At 44.2% G+C, this 9163-nt stretch overlaps 1 pseudogene; it reads left to right on the top strand.

The window, feature by feature from the left end:
* The first annotated feature begins 2231 nt into the window (after positions 1-2231).
* On the top strand, positions 2232-5134 carry LOC127303460 (uncharacterized; annotated as a pseudogene).
* Positions 5135-9163: the final 4029 nt, after the last annotated feature.

Genomic DNA, 9163 nt, shown 5'->3' with positions numbered 1-9163 from the left:
GTTTGAACCAATTTTGTACCCCCGGGTGCGTCCAGCTACACGCACATGCGCTGATGGCAATTAGTCAATGTTGTAGACAGCACGGTCAATGGATTAGGGTTTCCTTGGAAAGCGAGCCTCGGATTGTGGGAATGACCCCAAAAATCGTGTGTGTCCACATAATGTGTACACTATCATGGTGGCGTGTTGTTTGAACCAATTTTGTACCCCCGGGTGCGTTCGGCTACACGCACATGCGCTGACGGCAATTTGTCAATGGATTAGGGTTTCCTTGGAAAGCGAGGCTCGGAGGGTGGGAATGACCCAAAAAAATGTGTGTGTCCACATGGTGTGTACAGTATCATGGTGGGGTGTTGTTTGAACCAATTTTGTACCCCCGGGTGCGTCAAGCTACACACATATGCGCTGATGGCAATTAGTCAATGTTGTAGACAACACGGTCAATGGATTAGGGTTTCCCTGGAAAGCGAGCCTCGGATTGTGGGAATGACCCCAAAAATCGTGTGTGTCCACATAATGTGTACACTATCATGGTGAGGTGTTGTTTGAACCAATTTTGTACCCCCGGGTGCGTCCGGCTACACGCACATGCGCTGACGGCAATTTGTCAATGGATTAGGGTTTACTTGGAAAGCCAGCCTCGGAGGGTGGGAATGACCCAAAAAATTGTGTGTGTCCACATGGTGTGTACACTATCATGGTGGGGTGTTGTTTGAACCAATTTTGTACCCCCGGGTGCGTCCAGCTACACGAACATGCGCTGATGGCAATTAGTCAATGTTGTAGACAACACGGTCAATGGATTAGGGTTTTCCTGGAAAGCGAGCCTCGGGGGGTGGGAATGACCCAAAAAATTGTGTGTGTCCACATGGTGTGTACACTATCATGGTGGGGTGTTGTTTGAACCAATTTTCTACCCCCGGGTGCTCCGGCTACACACACATGCGCTGACGGCTATTAGTCAATGTTTTAGACAGCACGGTCAATGGATTAGGCTTTCCCTGGAAAGCCAGCCTCGGATTGTGGGAATGACCCCAAAAATCGTGTGTGTCCACATGGTGTGTACACTATCATGGTGGGGTGTTGTTTGAACCAATTGTCTACCCCCGGGTGCGCCCGGCTACACGCACATGCGCTGACGGCTATTAGTCAATGTTGTAGACAGCACGGTCGATGGATTAGGGTTTCCCTGGAAAGCGAGCCTCGGATTGTGGGAATGACCCCAAAAATAGTGTGTGTCCACATGGTGTGTACACTATCATGGTGGGGTGATGTTTGAACCAATTTTGTACCCCCGGGTGCGTCCGGCTACACGCGCATGAGTTAACGGCAATTTGTCTATGGATTAGGGTTTAACTGGAAAGCGAGCCTCGGAGGGTGGGAATGACCCAAAAAATTGTGTGTGTCCACATGGTGTGTACACTATCATGGTGGGGTGTTGTTTGAACTAATTTTGTACCCCCGGGTGCGTCCGTCTACACGCACATGCGCTGATGGCAATTAGTCAATGTTGTAGATAACACGGTCAATGAATTAGGGTTTCCCTGGAAAGCGAGCCTCGGATTGTGGGAATCACCCAAAAAATTGTGTGTGTCCACATGGTGTGTACAGTATCATGGTGGGGTGTTGTTTGAACCAATTTTGTACCCCCGGGTGCGTCCAGCTACACGCACATGCGCTGATGGCAATTAGTCAATGTTGTAGACAGCACGGTCACACTACTAGGAAAAGGCTTATAGCCGCATTTATTACCGCCGGCTAATTTGAGCTGAAGTGGCCGGTGGTAACACCTTTCAGGCCCACCTCGCGTTACCGCCGGCAAATTTGTTTGGGGGCGCCAGGGCTAACCCATTCATCGCCGGCGAATTGGAACAACAAGTGCCAGGGATGTGGTGGGCCGCAAACCACATGATAGGTCTCCTCTTACCGCTGGCGAAAACGGGACGCGTTCGCCGGGGGTTCGCCCTCTACCGCCGGAGAGTACATTTTTTTTTTTGAGATAACTCCACCCCTTTTATTAACTCACACTATAGTTCATACAAACACCATCTGGTGGAGAAAGAAACCAGGAATGCCTGCCCACCTCTAGAAAAATAGAGCTTCTAGCCAAGTTATGGGCATCCACATTTACACTTCTGCCTTCATACACGAACTGAACTTCTCTGAAACTAGCAGCCCTGGCCACGATCTCCTGGATGACGTGACCATAAGCACCAAAACATGGCTCAGAGATGCTTCGGATAACGTTGCTGCAGTCACTAGCTAGCCGAAATTTCTGTACTAGTAGATCAGCAGCCACCGTCATTCCCTCCCTACACGCCAAAGCTTCCAAAATCTCTGGATTAGATATACCCTCCAAAACAGCTGATGACGCACCGAGGAAGGCACCATCTTCTCCTCGCACCACTGCTGCAATCGCTGATTTTGCTGAATTTTTGGATGTTGCAGCATCCACACCGCCGGCGAGTACATGCCACGCGCGACAGGAGAACTTGGGCTACCTGGGCTGGAAAATACCTCCTGGCCCCCGTTCACTCCCACCCACCCAACCCATCCACACGTCTTATCCCTTCTCCTCTCGATCCCCTTTCTCTCACCTCCGCAAAATCCCCAAAATCCAGCCACATGTGCTGCCGCCGGTGGAATCAATCCCCAAAATCCAGCCGCTGCAAACCCACCTCCGTCCCCTGCCCACCGTCGACCCAGCCAACATCGTCCGACGCCGCACCTACGCCGACACGCGAGGCCGGGTCACGCCCTACCTCGTCTACCTCGACCATGCGCACGCCGACATCGTGCTCGCGCTCCGGGGCCTCACCTCGGCCGCGAGTCCGATTACGCGCTGCTCCTCGACAACCGCCTCGGCAAGCGCCGCTTCGATGGCGGCTACGTCCACAACGGCCCCCTCCGCGCCACCGGCTGGGTGCTCGACAAGGATTGCGACCTGCTCCGGGACCTCCTCGGCCGGTATCCCGACTACACGCTCACCTTCACGGGACACTCCCTCGGGGCCGGGGCCGGGGTCGCCGCCATGCTCACCATGGTCGTCGTGCTCTACCTCGACAAGCTCGGGGTAGTCCAGATGGGAAGGATCCGCAGACGTCAACAACTCGGTCGTCCTACAGGTGACAAGAATTTTGTTATTCTGTCAGAACAACATACATGTTCTACTGCTGAAAGGTTTCTTCTGTTTTCAGATCCAGTAAAAAAATTGTCTGAATTATGTTAGTACCTGTTATGCTTACGAGGCAGAACATCACATTCTTCATATGTGGAATAGATGTACAGTATGGATAGCGTGAGCGTAATTGTTTGTCTGGTTCATTCCACTTCGCAGAATCGGTAGAATTTTTAACATCTCTGTCTGAATTTTTTGTCATGTGCTACTACTGTGTCATACCGCATACAGCTTGCTGCCGCTTCCAAACGATATAGATTAAATCTAATTCAGTTACTCATTGCCAAGTAGTACTGTCAAACAGCATGAAGTTTCTAGGATAGAACTTTGCCGTGTGAAGCTCAACATAGTTCTTCTTGTTGACAGGATGATTTCTTGCCTCGGACTGCTACTCCTTTAGAAGATATTTTCAAGTCTATTCTCTGGTACGCACATGGCGCCATTGCTCTTTATTCTATTTTCATACTCACCGCTGTTAGCTATAGTATGATTCTAGTACCAAACACACCTTTACATTATGTAATTTTAGTGGCCAGCCAGTACTTGAAGTGTATCAGTTGAAAATTTAGCATGTCATAAACTCACGATTCATTAATTGTTGAATTAGTTACCTCTGTTGCCTATTCTAGGCCTTCAAAGTAAGAATTAGCAACTGGCAACTATATATCTCTCCCTGGGGATACAATGATCCAACTGGCAGTGATGTAGTAGTATTTGCATTGTTATCTGAAAAAATAGAGTTTACCTCTAGGTAATTATTTTCTTGTATCTGGGGTGTATGATCTTTTTTTTTCTAATTATGATATCGAGTATGTTGAATGCAATGTGATTATTTTCTTCCATATTTATGGGTTGAAGCAATTTTAAAATTGGACCATCTTCTCTTGGGCAGTCTGCCATGTCTAATAAGTTTGAGATGTTTGAAGGATACTTGCATACCTGAAGATGCTCTGTTGAAAGATCCAAGGAGGCTCTATGCACCAGGTCGGATATATCACATTGTGGAAAGGAAAAGTTTCAGGTACCCTCTGTTCTTAATAAATGTATAACACTCAAAGGATCTGAAATATTACATTGATGCAGAGTAACACTAGATACCACTCGTATGTACCAAGTGTTACAAAAAGTTAATGGTGTAATGGCAGAGGTTCTCACAAATTTCAGAAGTAGAAATAATGTAGCTGATTGGTGTCAAGGATCATCTGTATCCCTGGTATCCTATCAGAACCTTCACAATAATTTATGCCCATTGATCTGTAATATAAAAATGAAGGTGCTTTTGTTTTGCATCGTTGTTTGATACAAGCATATTGTTGGCTATGGTAAACTGCACTAGATGCCAGAAATCATTTTTTGTAAAGTTGTTTCGCTGTTCCAAATGAACTGCATGACTTATGTATTACTAGCTGATTAGTCAAGTACCAATTTTATCATTTTCTGTTTCGAGAGATGTTCACTGAATCCTAGAGTGCCAATTCTATCATTTTCTGTTTTGAGAGATGTTCACTATCCTAGAGTACCAATTCTATCATTTTCTTGCATTATTTCAGTCACTGATAATTGAAATGAAATTGCTCATGTTTTTCTCATTAACACTAGTTCTAATTCATGGAATTCTTTCATGTGATTTTCTTCTTCAGTTGAACTAAACAAACAATAATGATACTTCCATGTGTAGGGAGCTTGGCTTCGGAGTCCGAGCACGCAGGAGGAGGAGCTGGCTGGCGGCGTTTCGGCGAGTAGGCTGGCCAGCATCGATTGAGCGAGTAGGCTGGCCGCAGCCAGCGAAGGAGCGAGAAACCTGGTGGGGCAGCTAGCGGGCAGAACTTGTATCTATTTGTGTAATATTTGCTAGTTAGAGACTTTCAATATCTGTTGTGTTATTGATGCATGCACGTTATGAACATTTGGATACTTTCTATATCTGTTGTGTTATTGATGTGTATCTTGCTGTCATTCTGGTATTTCCCTCTGATACGTCTCCAACGTATCGATAATTTCTTATGTTCCATGCTACTTTATTGATGATACCTACATGTTTTATGCACATTATATGTCATATTTATGCATTTTCTGGAACTAACCTATTAACAAGATGCCGAAGAGCCGATTCTGTTTTCTGCTGTTTTTGGTTTCAGAAATCCTAGTAAAGAAATATTCTCGGAATTGGACGAAACTTTCGCCCAGGGTCCTATTTTTGCACGAAGCTTCCAGAAGACCGAAGACCTAACGAAGTGGGGCCACGAGGCGGCCAGGAGGGAGGCCGGCGCGGCCCAGGCCCTGGCCGCGCCGACCTGCCCCCTGGGCCCCTCGTGTGGCCCCCCGCGTTGACCTTCCGCCTACTTAAAGCCTCCGTCGCGAAACCCCCAGTACCGAGAGCGACGATACGGAAAACCTTACAGAGACGCCGCCGCCGCGAATCCCATCTCGGGGGATTCTGGAGATCGCCTCCGGCACCCTGCCGGAGAGGGGATTCATCTCCCGGAGGACTCTTCATCGCCATGATCGCCTCCGGAGTGATGAGTGAGTAGTTCACCCCTGGACCATGGGTCCATAGCAGTAGCTAGATGGTCGTCTTCTCCTTGTTGTGCTTCATTGTTAGATCTTGTGAGCTGCCTAACATGATCAAGATCATCTATATGTAATTCTATATGTTGTGTTTGTCGGGATCCGATGGATAGAGAGTACTATGATTATGGTGATTATCAATCTATTGTTCATGTGTTGTTTATGATCTTGCATGCTCTCCGTTATTAGTAGAGGCTCGGCCAAGTTTTTACTCTTAACTCCAAGAGGGAGTAATTATGCTCGATAGTGGGTTCATGCCTTCATTGATACAGGGACGATGTGAAAAGTTCTAAGGTTGTGATGTGCTGGTGCCACTAGTGATAAAACAGTGATGCTATGTCTAAGGATGTAGTTATTGATTACATTACGCACAATACTTAATGCAATTGTCTGTTGCTTTGCAACTTAATACTGGAGGGGGTTCGGACGATAACCTGAAGGTGGACTTTTTAGGCATAGATGCAGTTGGATGGCGGTCTATGTACTTTGTCGTAATGCCCAATTAAATCTCACTATATTTATCATGTCATGTATATGCATTGTTATGCCTTTCTCTATTTGTCAATTGCCCGACTGTAATTTGTTCACCCAACATGCTTTTATCTTATGGGAGAGACACCTCTAGTGAACTGTGGACCCCGGTCCTATTCTTTCCATAGCATACAATCTACTTGTTTCTTGTTTTCTTTGCAAACATCTTCCACTCGATACGTTTAATCCTTTGTTACAGCAAGCCGGTGAGATTGACAACCTCACTGTTTCGTTGGGGCAAAGTACTTTGGTTGTGTTGTGCAGGTTCCTAGTTGGCGCCGGAATCCCTGGTGTTGCGCCGCATCACATTTCGCGACCATCAACCTTCAACGTGCTTCTTGGCTCCCTCTTTTGGTTCGATTAAACCTTGGTTTCATACTGAGGGAAAACTTGCCACTGTGCGCATCATACCTTCCTCTTGGGGTTCCCAACGGACGTGTACATCTACGCGCATCAAGCACTTTTTCTGGCGCCGTTGCCGGGGAGATCAAGACACGCTGCAAGGGGAGTCTCCACTTCTCAATCCCTTTACTTTGTTTTTGTCTTGCTTTATTTTATTTACTACTTTGTTTGCTGCACTAAATCAAAACACAAAAAAATTAGTTGCTAGTTTTACTTTATTTGCTATCTTGTTTGCTATATCAAAAACACAAAAAAATTAGTTACTTGTCTTTACTTTATTTGCCTAGTTTACTTTATTGCTGTTATCATGAGTAATCCTGAAGTTGAAGTTCGTTCTTTTAAGCAACAGGGTGGAGAAAGTTTTAAAGACGCTTGGTATAGAATTAGTAATGCTCATCAAAGGTGCATTAAGAAACACTCCACCACTATCCTTCTTAGGAACTTTTATGTTGGTTTATCTAGTTGGAATAGATATGTTCTTGATACTCTTTCGGGAGGTAATTTCCTAGGTACTCCTGCTTTAGAAGCTAGTTGCATCATTGAGAGTCTAGTTGGAATACCACCTGTTAATGAAGTTAAAATTGAAATCTCTCTTGAAGATGTTATGAAAAAATTGGAAACCATAGAGAAAAAATTTCCAAGTGTTGAAGCTAAATTGGGAATGTTATTTGACAAAACTTATGAACTTGATAAATCCTTAGGAGGAATTGATGAAAGAATTAGTATCCTAGGAACTTGTGTTGTCCATGATAATCAAACCAATAGGATTGATGAACTTGAAAAAGCTATGGGAACCTTGGGTTCAACCTTTTCTTCTCTCAAGTATAATGAGAAAGCTTATGTGGGTAAAGAGCAAAAATTCATGTACGCCTCTAAGGTGCCTAAACAAAAGAATTATTATAGGCCTAAAATTGCTAAAACCCCTAGCACTACCATAGAAAATCTAGATAATGGAACACCTAAAGTACCCCCTGCAACAAGTTGTGTTTGCATGAAGAATAATAATGTTGATGCTTCTACTCTCGATGTTACTTGATTTGTACTTTCTGCGCCTAGCTGAAAGGCGTTAAAGAAAAGCGCTTATGGGAGACAACCCATGTTTTTACCTACAGCAATTTTTTGTTTTATTGAGTCTTGGAAGTTGTTTACTACTGTAGCAACCTCTCCTTATCAAGTTTTTGTGCCAAGTAAAGTTTCTATGTCAAAGTTGATGTTATATTTGGGATCGCTGCACAGAAACAGCATTGCTGTCTGTCACGAATCTGGGCATAATTCTCTGTAGAAAATTCGAAAAAATCTGCCAATTTACGAGCGTGATCCTCAGATATGTACGCAACTTTCATTAGTTTTGAGTTTTTCCATTTGAGCAAGTCTGGTGCCATTTATAAATTCGTCTTTACGGACTGTTCTGTTTTTGACAGATTCTGCCTTTTATTTCGCATTGCCTCTTTTGCTATGTTGGATTTATTTCTTTGATCCATTAATGTCCAGAAGCATTATGCAATGTCCAGAAGTGAAAAGAATGATTGTGTCACCTCTGAATGTGTGAATTATTAATGATGCACTAACCCTCTAATGAGTTTGCTTGAAGTTTGGTGTGAAGGAAGTTTTCAAGGGTCAAGAGAGGAGAATGATATACTAAGATCAAGAGGAGTGAAAGCTCTAAGCTTGGGGATGCCCCGTGGTTCATCCCTGCATATTTTAAGAAGACTCAAGCATCTAAGCTTGGGGATGCCCAAGGCATCCCCTTCTTCATCGACAACATCATCGAGTTCCTCCCTGAAACTATATTTTTATTCAGTCACATCTGGTGTTCTTTACTTGGAGCGTCGGTTTGTTTTCGTTTTTGTTTTTGTTTGAATAAGATGGATCCTAGCATTCACTTTGTGGGAGAGAGACACGCTCCGCTGTTGCATATGGACACATGTGTCCTTAGGCTTTACTCATAATGTTCAAGGCGAAGTTTCTTCTTCGTTAATTTGTTATATGGTTGGAATTGGAAAATGCTACATGTAGTAATTCTAAAAATGTCTTGGATAATGTGATACTTGGCAATTGTTGTGCTCATGTTTAAGCTCTTGCATCATATGCTTTGCACCCATTAATGAAGAAATACATAGAGCTTGCTAAAATTTGATTTGCATATTTGGTTTCTCTAAGGTCTAGATAATATCTAGTATTGAGTTTTGAACAACAAGGAAGACAGTGTAGAGTCTTATAATGTTTACAATATGTCTTTTATGTGAGTTTTGCTGCACTTGTTCATCCTTGAGTTTGCTTCAAATAACCTTGCTAGCCTAAACCTTGTATCGAGAGGGAATACTTCTCATGCATCCAAAATCCTTGAGCCAACCATTATGCCATTTGTGTCCACCATACCTACCTACTACATGGTATTTACCCGCCATTCCAAAGTAAATTGCTTGAGTGCTACCTTTAAAATTCCATCATTCACCTTTGCAATATATAGCTCATGGGACAAAA

This window comes from Lolium perenne, unplaced genomic scaffold, assembly GCF_019359855.2.
Source record: "Lolium perenne isolate Kyuss_39 unplaced genomic scaffold, Kyuss_2.0 unplaced14, whole genome shotgun sequence".
Taxonomy (NCBI): domain Eukaryota; kingdom Viridiplantae; phylum Streptophyta; class Magnoliopsida; order Poales; family Poaceae; genus Lolium; species Lolium perenne.
Note: the sequence above shows the minus strand (reverse complement) of the source record. Positions and strands in the feature narration are given on the sequence as shown.